Raw genomic sequence first — 11,744 nt, 5'->3', positions numbered from 1 at the left:
GTAAAAACAAAAAAAAACGTTAAATAATATGTCGCGTTGTTTCAATATTAGGGGAAAAAAAAATCTGACGTTAATAATACTAATGTAATGTTTTTATATCATTTGTTTTGTTTAAATCGTTATGTGGGTGAACAAACGACGGAGTGAATATAAAAAACGTTGCCAACTTTTGTAAAAAAAAAAAAAAAAAAAAAAAATTTCCCCGTCGGAAAATTTCCCCGTTCGAATTTCATAAAAAAAAAAAAAAAAAATTAATTTCATTTTCGATGTTTAATTTAATTAGGGAAAAAAATAATATAAAAAAAAAAATTTTCTGCTGACACGTCGTTCGATACGATCGAGGGGTTTTTTTTTTTTTTTTTATATATTACGCGTTTTAATGCGAGAATGATAATTTTTATTTTTTTCTTTTTCGTGGCATTAGATACAATTGTCGCATCATTTAAAATTTTGTTCTCGTACGAAATCGAATAATTATGATTTATATTCTAAGGGGGGAGGGGGAAAAGGAAGGGTAAGGGGGAGGGTAACAAAAAGATTTTAATTTACGACGACACGGGAAAATTTAAATGCGTTCGAATATTTTTTGAAAGCCGCGGTGATGACGTAACATCATCAATTTTTACCGTCGTGATTACGTCACAAATGCGTACACAAATATATATATATATTTATATTTGTCAGTCCGCCATTTTGAAATTATTTTCCGATTAATCAATTCGAATTTAAAATCAATCGGGAAAAAAAAAAAATTTCGATGAGTTAATTTAATAAGGCGTCATACGAAAAAAAAAAAAAAAACGAAAGATAACTATTATCATTATCATTATTATGATTACTATCATTATTATTATCGTTTTTCATTATCTATTTTGATTACAATTGTCAAACAGTTTAATAATAATAATAATAATTCTAAAAAAATTCATTTCTCATTGGGGATTTAAAAAAAAAAAATTCTCCTCCCTCCCCACGTTATTATTTTGAGTTGTTCCAAACTTTTTTTTTTTTTTTTTTTGACAATGGGGAAAATTTAAGGGAGGAAAGGGAGGGGGAAAAAAACTGAATTTTCTTCTTTTTTCTTTTTCCAACCCATTTTTTATATTTTTATTTCGTTTTTCAGTCAAGATAACGAAAATAAAAAAATAAAAAAAAATTGAAATTTTTAACGAGGAAATTTAAATGTTTAAATCAAAAAAAAAAAATGGCGGCGTTTCGTACGTGAAAATTTAAAAATTTCGTTTTTTTTTTTTTTTTTTTTTTTTTTTTTTACAGTTGGCAATTTCGGTAACGATTTATTGTTTTTTTTTTTATTAATAATAACGAATACTTAATTTCATTTTATAATAATAAAAGGGTTTAATATTTCTTTGGAACGAAACGGGAAAATAACTTTATGTGTGACGTAATTAAAAAACCCTGAGATTTCATTGGTTCAAAATTAAAAGAGGAAACGTTTTCTCATTGGTTGAAATTTATGACGAAACGATTCGCGATTGGTTATTTTTATTCGAATTAACCGTTACGTCATACGATTACGTTTATTTTTTTGAATAAATAAGAATTCGTTTGAAAATTTAAAAAATAATAACGACGAAAAAAAATTTTTTTTTTTTTCTTTTTTTTGCTTTCCCGACTTATAAGGTTTTTTATTTTGAGATTTTTAATGTAAAATTATTTTGCCTTCGGCCTGAGTGTGAAATAACATAATTTTAAAAAATAAATCAGTTTTCCCGTCCCCCTCCCTCCCTCCCTCCAACCGCACTTTTATAACGAAATTGAAATTTTCTTTATTTTTATACTCATCCCTTTAAAATTTAAAAAAAAGTTATCATTATTATTATTGTTTTTTTTTTTTCTGTACGCAACAATCGAAAAATCGAAATCGAATTTAAAATTTTCATTTCCGGTTATATAATAATAATAATAATAATAAATAAAAAAATTGATAAAATTTGCTTGACGAAATTCGAACCGAAACTAATGAAACAATTTATTATTATTATTAATATTATTATTATTATTATCATTATCAGTATTTTTTTTTTTTAATAGATTAAATAAAAAACAAATCCGCAAATTTTTGTTTTTCCGTTTCCGGTTGTTTAGTCAGCAATTCGTCGATAGAACGATATAAATAAAAAATATTTTTTTTATCGTTTCGTAAAATTTTGCCAAATCAAAAAACAAAAAACAAAAAAAATGAAAAGCAGAAGATAAACGATTAAATATCGTTTTTTGTTTTTGTTTTTATTTATTAAAAATCGAATGAAAATAAAAGTATCGAATGGGGAAAAAAAAAAAAAAAATCGTCTTACCGGAAATCGTTTCGTGCGTGAATTTTTACGTAAACGCTATCGAATTTTTTTCTTAAGCCTCCGCGAAAAAAAATTTTTTTTTTGTTTTTTTTTTTTTTTTCCTTATCGATTTTCGACGTTATTTTTCTTACGTCATTTCTCCCCCCTTCCCCCTCTCTTTCCCCCTACTCACTCCAACCCCTCGCCACATCCGCCCGCCCACCTTTCATTTCGTTCCTCGGAAAAAGAAATATATATAATTAAAAAAAAAAAAAAAAAAAAAAAACCGTGGTTTTAAACAGGCGGTGAAAAATGATAAAAAAAAATTACACAATTCTGAATAATGATAATGATAATAATAAAAAGGAAGGAAAATTGTTGTTATCGTAAAATGGCTTGTATGAAAGTTTCTGTTTTTTTTACTCCCTTTGGCAAATTTTCCGATGGCTCGTTTGCACTAGTGCACTACCAAAGAAAAAAAAAATAATAATAATAATAATATTAATTTTTTAACTTGGCAAACAAAAAAATTTTCTCTCTTCTTTTCATTCATTCATTCATTCATTCGTTTGTTCGTTCGTTGGAAAAAAATAAAAAAGGTATTACGTAATTGCAAAATGAATATTTACGAAATTAAATTCATACGTGGGGATTCAGACAAAGATGCGACACACAATGCATTTAACTTTAAAATAATTTATTTTATTATTATTATTATTATTATTAGTTTTTTTTTCTTGACGTTAAAAAAAAAAAAATCGATTTTACATTAAGACGGGGTGGGAGAAATGTGTCTGAATGTAAGAGAGTAAAAGAAATGAGAAAAAAAATATATTATTAAAAAGAGAAAGAGAGTAAAGAGTAGAAAGGAAAGAAAGAGAGAGAGAGAGAAAGAAATAAAATAAAAAGAAAAAATGGAATATTGAGACTAGAAGGAAAATAGTGGGAGTTTGAATATATAAATTGAAAGGAAGAGGAACGGAGAGAAAGAAAAAGAGGAGAGAGAGAGAGAGAGAGAGAGAGAGATCGAAAGTGGAACAAGTCGAGAGAGATTATGAAAGAAAGCAAATATACAATAATAAGAAGAGTGAAAGAGAGAGAGAGGTAAAAAAAAAACGAAGTACGGTATCATGAGAGAGAGAGAGAGAAAGGTAATAAAAAAAAGGAAGTACGGTATCATAAGAGAGAGAGAGAGAGAGAGAGAGAGAGAGAGAGAGAGGTAAAAATAAAACGAAGTACGGTATAATAGTATAATAAGACAGAGAGAAAGAGAGATAGAGAAAGCAAAATATAAAGTAAAATAAGAGAGAGAGAGAGAGAGAGAAAAAGAACGAAAGTGGAACAAGATGAGAGAGATTATGAAAGAAAACAAATATACAATAATAATAAGAGTGAGAGAGAGAGAGAGAAAGAAAGGTAATAAAAAAAAGGAAGTACAATATCATAAGAGAGAGAGAGAGGGGGGGGGAGAGAAAAGTTGTAAATTTATCTTAATGCATTTATAACTCGATCGAAATATTTTATCCAAAAACCGAATTCCCAAGCGTTGTTAACTACTACTAATTAATTTTTTTTTTTTATTTCTCCCCCCCCCCACCCTCCCTTTTTTATTCATCATTCTTAAGAGCCATTATTATTATTATTATTATCTTAAGAAATACTTTTAATACTTATATCTACCTATCATCAACATCATCATCAACATCATCATCATCATCATCATCATCATCATCTCTTAATACTTTTTATTTCTCTCTTTTTCTTTTCATCTTTTTATTTCTCCCACCGCAAAACTTTCATCTTTAAACTTTTTACAACATTACTTTACATCTGTCTATATACTCTCTCTTCTTTCTTTTTCCGTTAAGTAATAACGTTTTTTTTTTTTTTTTTTTTTTTTTTTTTTTGTAATAAAATAATAATAATAATAATAATAATAATAATAATAATAATAATAATATCAAAGAATAAACAAAAATTTTATTTTAAAATGACGGAAATGACGTAATAATTCAAAACCTTAATATAAGATTTGTGTAGGCGTATTTTAAATACATTGTTATTGTTATTATTATTATTATTATTATTTATTTATTTATTTATATATAAAAAAAAATTATTTTTGTTTTTAAAAGTATAATAAATAATTCTCGTTAATTTATATTATAATCAAAATTTCTTTATATATATATATATTATTATTATTATTATTATTATTTTTTGTTCTAAGATAATGAAAACAACAATTAAACGGTTTTGTTTCGTTAGTAAATTTGCGTCTCAATGAGTTTGAGAATGGGGGGCCCCGAACGTTAATAAAAAAAATGTCTTTGAAAATTTTATATTTTTTTTTTTTTGACTAAACAAAATATTTTTAAAATTTTCAGTTTTACGTCTTCTGCTGCTTACGTCATCTCCCTTCTCCGTCCGCCCCCCGCCACTCACCGAACATTATCCGACGGGAAAAGAAAGAGGAGGATTATTAATAATGATGATGATGATGATGATGATGATGATGGGGAGGAAAATGATGAAGGATGATTCTGCGTTTGTTTTTCCACATCACACATCAAAAACTACATTTCGGTAAGTTCTTTTGTTAGATATTTGATAACGGCATAATAATGGCGGAGTTTCGCGTAGTAAACGAATGCAATTTGATATTTGCGAAAATGATGGAAAATTAAATAGAAGCGTTGCGTGCGGTTTTGGAAGGAAAACATTTACTTCCGTCGATGTAACTATGGAAAATAGATTTTAAGGTGTAATTCACGATTCGAATATTTAAAATTTTGACCGGGAAAATTTCGAACAACGTTGCGACACCTGCGACGCGAATTTTTTAAAAAAAAAAAAAAAAAATTCTTTTTTTCGTCTGCTTCACGGTTTGAGGAGGGGGAGGGGAGGGGAGGGGATGTGAGGTGAGGGAGGGGGAAATCAGATTAAGAATTGACCGTGTCGAATTGAAAAAAAAAAAAAAAAAAAAATTTTTTTTTTTTTTTTGTATTTTCTTTATAATAAAATCATTCGGTTATAATTTCCTTATTAAAATTCTACATTTCCGGTTGTAACGTTTTTTTTTTTTTTTTTTTAAATTTAAAAAAAAATTTAAATTTCCCCCCGACTTCCGTTTTTGAACGCGCGCGCCATTTTTTTTTTTTTTCTAAATTTTTTAAAGGCCGGGGGGGGAAAAAAAAAAATAAAATAAATAAAAAAGTCTGCCATTATTTAATTATATTAATAATTAAATTATTCCGATAAAAATTTTAAAGTTTTTTTTACGTCTGAACCGTCGCGCCCCCCAAACGTCGTTTGCCGTCGCCGTCGCCGCCATTTTTTTTTTTTTTTTTTTTTTTTTTTTTACGTGAAAAGAAAATGAAATTGAAAGATTTTGAAAAAAATAAAAATCGGGAAAAAAATAAAAAAATTCTCTGATAACGATTTTCTTTTTTTTTTTTTTTAAGGGAAAAAATCGATAAATCGATGATTTTATTACGATTTACAACACTCTATGGTTTTTTTTTCCTCGTTTTTTTACTCTATGATTTTTACTCTATCGATTGTTTTTTTTATTTATATTTTTATTCTAATTTAAAAAATTGAAATTTTTCCGAGTTTTTTTAAAATTGAAAAAAAAAAAAAATAAGAGAGAGAGAGAGAGAGAAAATTAGGAAAACGGTTTAAAATTAATAAAAACAGACAAACAAACGAACAAACAAACAAACGAATAAAAAAAGAATTTAATTAATCCTTTTTTTTTTTTTGTTATTGTCGTCGCGGGCGGAAATGCAATTAAATGAATATTTTTTTAAAATTATTATTATTATCGTTATCATTATTATTATTATTATTATTATTATTATTATTATTATTATTATTATTAATTATTATTATTATTGTTATTAATAAATAATAAATTATCGCAGTAATGTATAAGAATATAATTTTTAAAACGAAATTTCAACGACACAAAAAAAAAAAAAAAAAAAAAATGGCGACGATATTAAAAAGAAATCAAAACAAAGTTTAAAAAAAAAAAAATCCCTTTTTCATTTTTTTTTTTTTTTTTTTTTTTTTTTAGTTTTCTCAACTAATACTTCCGCTTCCCTTTCGTTTTCGTTTTTTTCTTTCTTTCTTTTTTTTTCTCCTAGTTGATTCCAGAAAGAAAGAAATGGGGGGAGGGGAGGGGAAGAAAACAGGCGAGATAAAAATTTCTTTTTTCAAAATGAAAAAATAAAACTAGAAAAAAAAAGAAATTTGTTGTTTTATATATATATATATATATATATATATATATATATATATACGTATTTCTTTTTTTAACCGACAAAATGAAAATGGAAATGGAACAATGGTCGTTCGTTTCCTTTGTGAACAAAAAAAAAAAAAAAAAAAAAAAAAAAGCAACAAAACATATTTTTTACACGTATTTATTGCGACGTATCAAAATGTTTTCCTTTTTTGTTTCCTTTTCGCGAAAATTAAGGTCAGAATTTAAAAAGGTTGCGTTGTTCGAACAAACAGGGAAATTTTTTTTTGTTTCCCTGCAGAATTGCGATAATTTCGAGTAAAAAGTTTTAATAAATAAATAAATTATTATTTTTTGTCATTTGATTTCCGATTAAAAATTAATTTAAAATTAATTTTTGACTTTTTGATAAGTGAAAGAGAAAAAAAAAAATTTGAAAGAAAATTCTGGAAAATCTTACGCGTTCCCCGGTGGGCGGGGGGAGGTGAGTGGGAGGTAGGAGAGAAGGGAGAGCGATGACGACATTTACCCACCCACACTTTAAATCTTTTCTTACTTTTTTTACTTACCCCCCCTCCTCTTTTTAATTCTTTCTTCTCTTTGATAAATTATTATTATTATTATTTATTGCGTTCGTGTGCCAAAAAAAAAAAAAAAAAAAAAAAAATTTTTTTCTTCCGATTTTCCCTTTCGATATTCATTCAATATAAATAAATAAATCATTTAATAATGTAACAAAAAGGGAAAATAATAATAATAATAATAATAATAATAATAATGATAATAATGATAATAATAATGATGATGAACGTCCCACGTGAAAAACGTCAAAACAAGTTCGTCGTTAAATTATTTACGGTGGGAAAAAAAAAAAAAAAACAAAAAAAACAATCGACGGTCGTTCGTCGAAACCATAGAGTAAATAAATAAATGAAAAAAAAAACCATAGAGAGTGAAATTAACGATTGCAATCGTAAAGTGCATCGGTATTGTAATCGAAACCATACGAAAATTATTATTAATAATAATAATAAAAATTTCGAATCGAGTTTTATGCATTCTCGATAAATAAAAAAGGAAAATGATGATAATAATAATAATGATGATAAATTTTCTTTGTTTGAAATGTATATTATAATAATACGCGTAGTTTAAAAAATTCTTGGAAAAAATTTTTCCTCAATTATAAAAAAAAACCTAATAATTGATCGTTAAGGTACAGGAAAATGAAAATCGGAAGTGAGTGAGGAAAAGGCGCGTATAAATAAAATTTTTTTTTTTTTTATAAAACTATTGACACGTTAACGTGTGCGTGTTTCCCGCCATTTTTTTCTTTTTTTTAAATTATTAAACGTGTTTTTCGATGCGTTGTAAATTGAAAGAGAGAGAGAGAGAGAGAGAAAAAAAAAAAAAGGATTTGAAAAAGGTTTTTTTTTTTTTTTACGAAAAAAAAAAATAAAAAAAGGTTGAGCAGTGAACCTGAAAACAATTTGAAAAGAATTGAAAATTATACGCTAATAAATAATAATAATGATGATGATAATAATAATAATGAGAAACTGTTGGGTGATAAACAAAAAAAAAAAAAGTGAGAAAATGTCGACTGAAAAAATTAAAATTATTTACAGAGCGAAAAATTTCACGAAGGGTAAAAAAAAAAAAGAATATTATTATCATTATTATTATTAAATTCGTAAAATATTTATAACAAAGGAAAAGAAAAGGAAAAAAATAAAGATGGCGATAAGGGAAAGAAAGAGAAAGAGAGAGAGAGAGAGAGAGAGGGAAAAATTTACGAGTTTAAATTTTTCGACGAGTAAAATAATTAGCAATTAATTATAAATAAAAAAAAAATCCGGAAACGGAAATAAAAAAAAAAATTATTAATTATTATTATTATTATTTTCCAAAAACTATTTTCGTAAAATGATAATAATGATAAATTATTCATTTATTTATCGGTGAGGGAAAGAAAAGAAAGGGAAAAAAATTTTTTTTTTTTAAACTTTGTTCAGGTAACCGGAAATATAACGATGAATTATTATTTATTATTATTATTATTATTATTATTATTATTATTATTATTATTATTATTATTATTATTATTATTATTATTATTATTATTATTATTATTTTCCAAACAGGAAACGGGCAAATTTTAACCGGAACAAAAAAAAACAATAGAAATTTTTTTTATTAAATATTCTCGGTTATTATATTTATAATTCGATTCAACGACGACGACGACGACGACCTTTTTCACCTTTTTTTTTTTTTTTTTTTTACAACAATGGAAAATAATATTTAAGTAGAACAGTATTTAATCCCTATTTTCCCCTCCTCTCTTTCACCCTTTCTCTCTCTCTCTCTCTTCTTTTCTCTCATGCTCTCATTCCTTTTCTCAATCGCCCTCTCTTTTTCTCTACCTTTTCCTTCCTTTTCCTCCTTTTTTTATTTTTCCGACTCTCGTTTTTCCTTTCTCTCTCTCATTTACTGTCATTGTCTTTTAACCCTTTTGTCTTTCTCTTTCTCTTACTTCTCCTTTTCTCTCTCTCTCTCTCTCTCTTCGGACACGTGTAAACAAACGGTAGCTTTAAAAAAAAATTCGTTTTCTTACGATTTGCATACACGCATACATACGCATCATTTACGCGTAATGAATTTTCGTTGACCTTTCGGCGACGACGAGTACAGGGGGGGGAAATGGCGTTTTTAAAAATTTACCACCCTCTAAGCAAAATCGTGATTTAATTAAGGGTTGAATAAATGTCCGCGACGAAAACACAAAATTTTCACGTTTTTTCTAACCCTTTATTATTTTTTTTTTCTCCCGGTTTTCTCCCTTCCCCTTCCCCCACCCATCTTTTCGCCGTCGCGTTTTATATAGAGCCGTCGGAGAAATTACAAATAGAGCTATGAAATAATAATAATAATAATAAAAGGCCCCCCCCAAAAAAAAATTGATTTTTAAATCGGCGGTTGTCGTTTTTTAAATGAAAGAAACGGCCGAGTTTTTATACATGAAAAATGATTTAATTTTAATTATTATTTTTAATTTTCAAAGGAAAATCGTAAAAGGAAAAAAAAAAGATGTTTCCTTTGCGAATAATAATAATGATGATGATAGTAAAAAAAATCTGTTTTTTATTACGGTTTAACGATCAGAAGAAAATTTAAAGTTTTTTTTTTTTTTTTTTTTAATAATAATAATGAAAGAAAATGGGGAAAAGTATCGCAGAGTTTGTGGGGAGATTAGGGTAGGGGGAGCGGGAAAAGTGGTGAAAATGAAAAAGAGGAGGAAGGAGGAGGGATAAGAGGTTTATTAAAAAGAAAATCTTTTTTAAAAAAAAAATTTGTCACCGTCAAAGGTTTTTTTTTTTTTTTTTTTTTTGTGAAAGAAAAAACTGACTGGGAAAGTTTTTTTTATTTTTCTGTTTGGGGGAAAACTTTTTCTTTTTATTTATAATTTTTTTTTTTTTTTTTTAAAAAAAACGGAAGAGTAATTTAAAAAAAAAAATTATTTACAAAAAAAAAAATAGGCTGCGGTTAAAAAACGGAAAAGGGGGAAAAGGGGGGAGGGGGGGGGAACTTTATCCTTTGAATTTTTTAAAAAAGTTTTCCTCCCCCCTTTTATTATTATTATTATTATTATCATTTTCCCCCCCCCCATAATTCATTGGAATGAAAACATATACCTATACCCCATTAAACAATAATTTTACATTTCAATTTTTTCGGCCATTTTGTTTTTCCCCCTCTCCCCTTTCTTTCGGTTTTCCTTTTGTCGAAATTTTGTTTTTTTGTCGCCATTTTACTTTTTTTTGCACGACAAAAAAATTTGCATACGAAAACGCCTGGTTTTAACCTGTTACCGTATCTAGTTTTAACATGCATCATTTCATTTCACTATCATTTCTTTTACTCCCCCGCCCCACCCCCCCGTTTTCAATTTGCTCTCATACGTAACCATTACATAAATATATAAATTTTATCCATCTTTTTTTTTTTTTAAAAAGAAACTATTTAATTTAATTTAATTCAACTTAATATTTATAGTTTTTTAAAATTATTATTATTATTATTATTATTATTATTATTATTATTATTATTATTATTATTATTATTATTATTATTACGACGGTCTGTTTTTTGACTTTTCTTTTGCTTTTCTTAACTACAGCAAAAATTTTTTTTTTTGCTCGAATAAAAAAAAAAAAAAAAAGAAAAAAAGGGACGAACAAATTTTCTAGAATTTAACAAATGGATACAATAAAAGAAAAAAGAAAAAAAAATTTTTTTTTTGTAATCGGGGGGGGGAGGGGGGGTCGAAGAAAACACGGTTTTGTGATTTTAAAATCCAAAGAGATTTACTTCTTGTTTTTGTTCTTTTTGAAATTTTCTTATTTTTTTTTTTTTACTCTTTCTCTCTCTCTCTCTCTCACCCTATTTCTCCCTTTCTCTCTCTCTCTCTTTACATCCGCCCCTTCAATTCGAATAAAATAAAATAAGGAAAAAAAAAAAAATTTTCCGGTTTTTGATTTTCTTTTTTTTTCCTTATTTTGGAAAAAGCAAAAAAACAAAAAAACATTTCAAATTTTCTCTCTCTCTCTCTTTTTCATTTTTGTTCGTTTTAAAAAAAATTCGAATACGAAAACATTTTTATTATTATTATTATTATTATTTTTAATTTAAGTTTATTTTTTCTTTTTATTTCGTCATGCCGTAATTTAATAATAAAAAAAAAACGAATTTTTTCGGGAAAAACCAAAAATTAAATAAGTGAATCTCCGTGGAAATATCGTTTAACGGAAAAAAAAAAATATTTGTGACGTCATTAAAAAAAAAATACGAAATAATGTTTTAATTAGGATAATTATAACCGAGGAGGATTTGAGTATGAATAATTAACCATAACGAAAATAATAATTTTATCCAAAAAAAAAAAAGAAAGAAATTAAATTACTTAATCGTACCGAATTAACCAGAGCGTTTCCCCCCTTTTTGCTGTCGTTTTTGCTTTTCGTTTGCTGTCGTTTAAATTTTTCAAAAACGGAAATGATTAACCGAAAAATTCCTTACGAAGGGATACCCGTGATAAAAATAATAGAAAAGGTTTCTGTTTTTAAATAGACTAACGTAGTAGTAATAATTTTTTTTTTAAACGTCTTATTTTGACTCTCGTAGTCACTTTTTTTTTC

This window comes from Pediculus humanus, genomic scaffold, assembly GCF_000006295.1.
Source record: "Pediculus humanus corporis 1103172108281 genomic scaffold, whole genome shotgun sequence".
NCBI lineage: Eukaryota > Metazoa > Arthropoda > Insecta > Psocodea > Pediculidae > Pediculus > Pediculus humanus.
The sequence above is the reverse complement of the archived record's forward strand: the minus strand, read 5'-3'. Positions refer to the sequence as shown.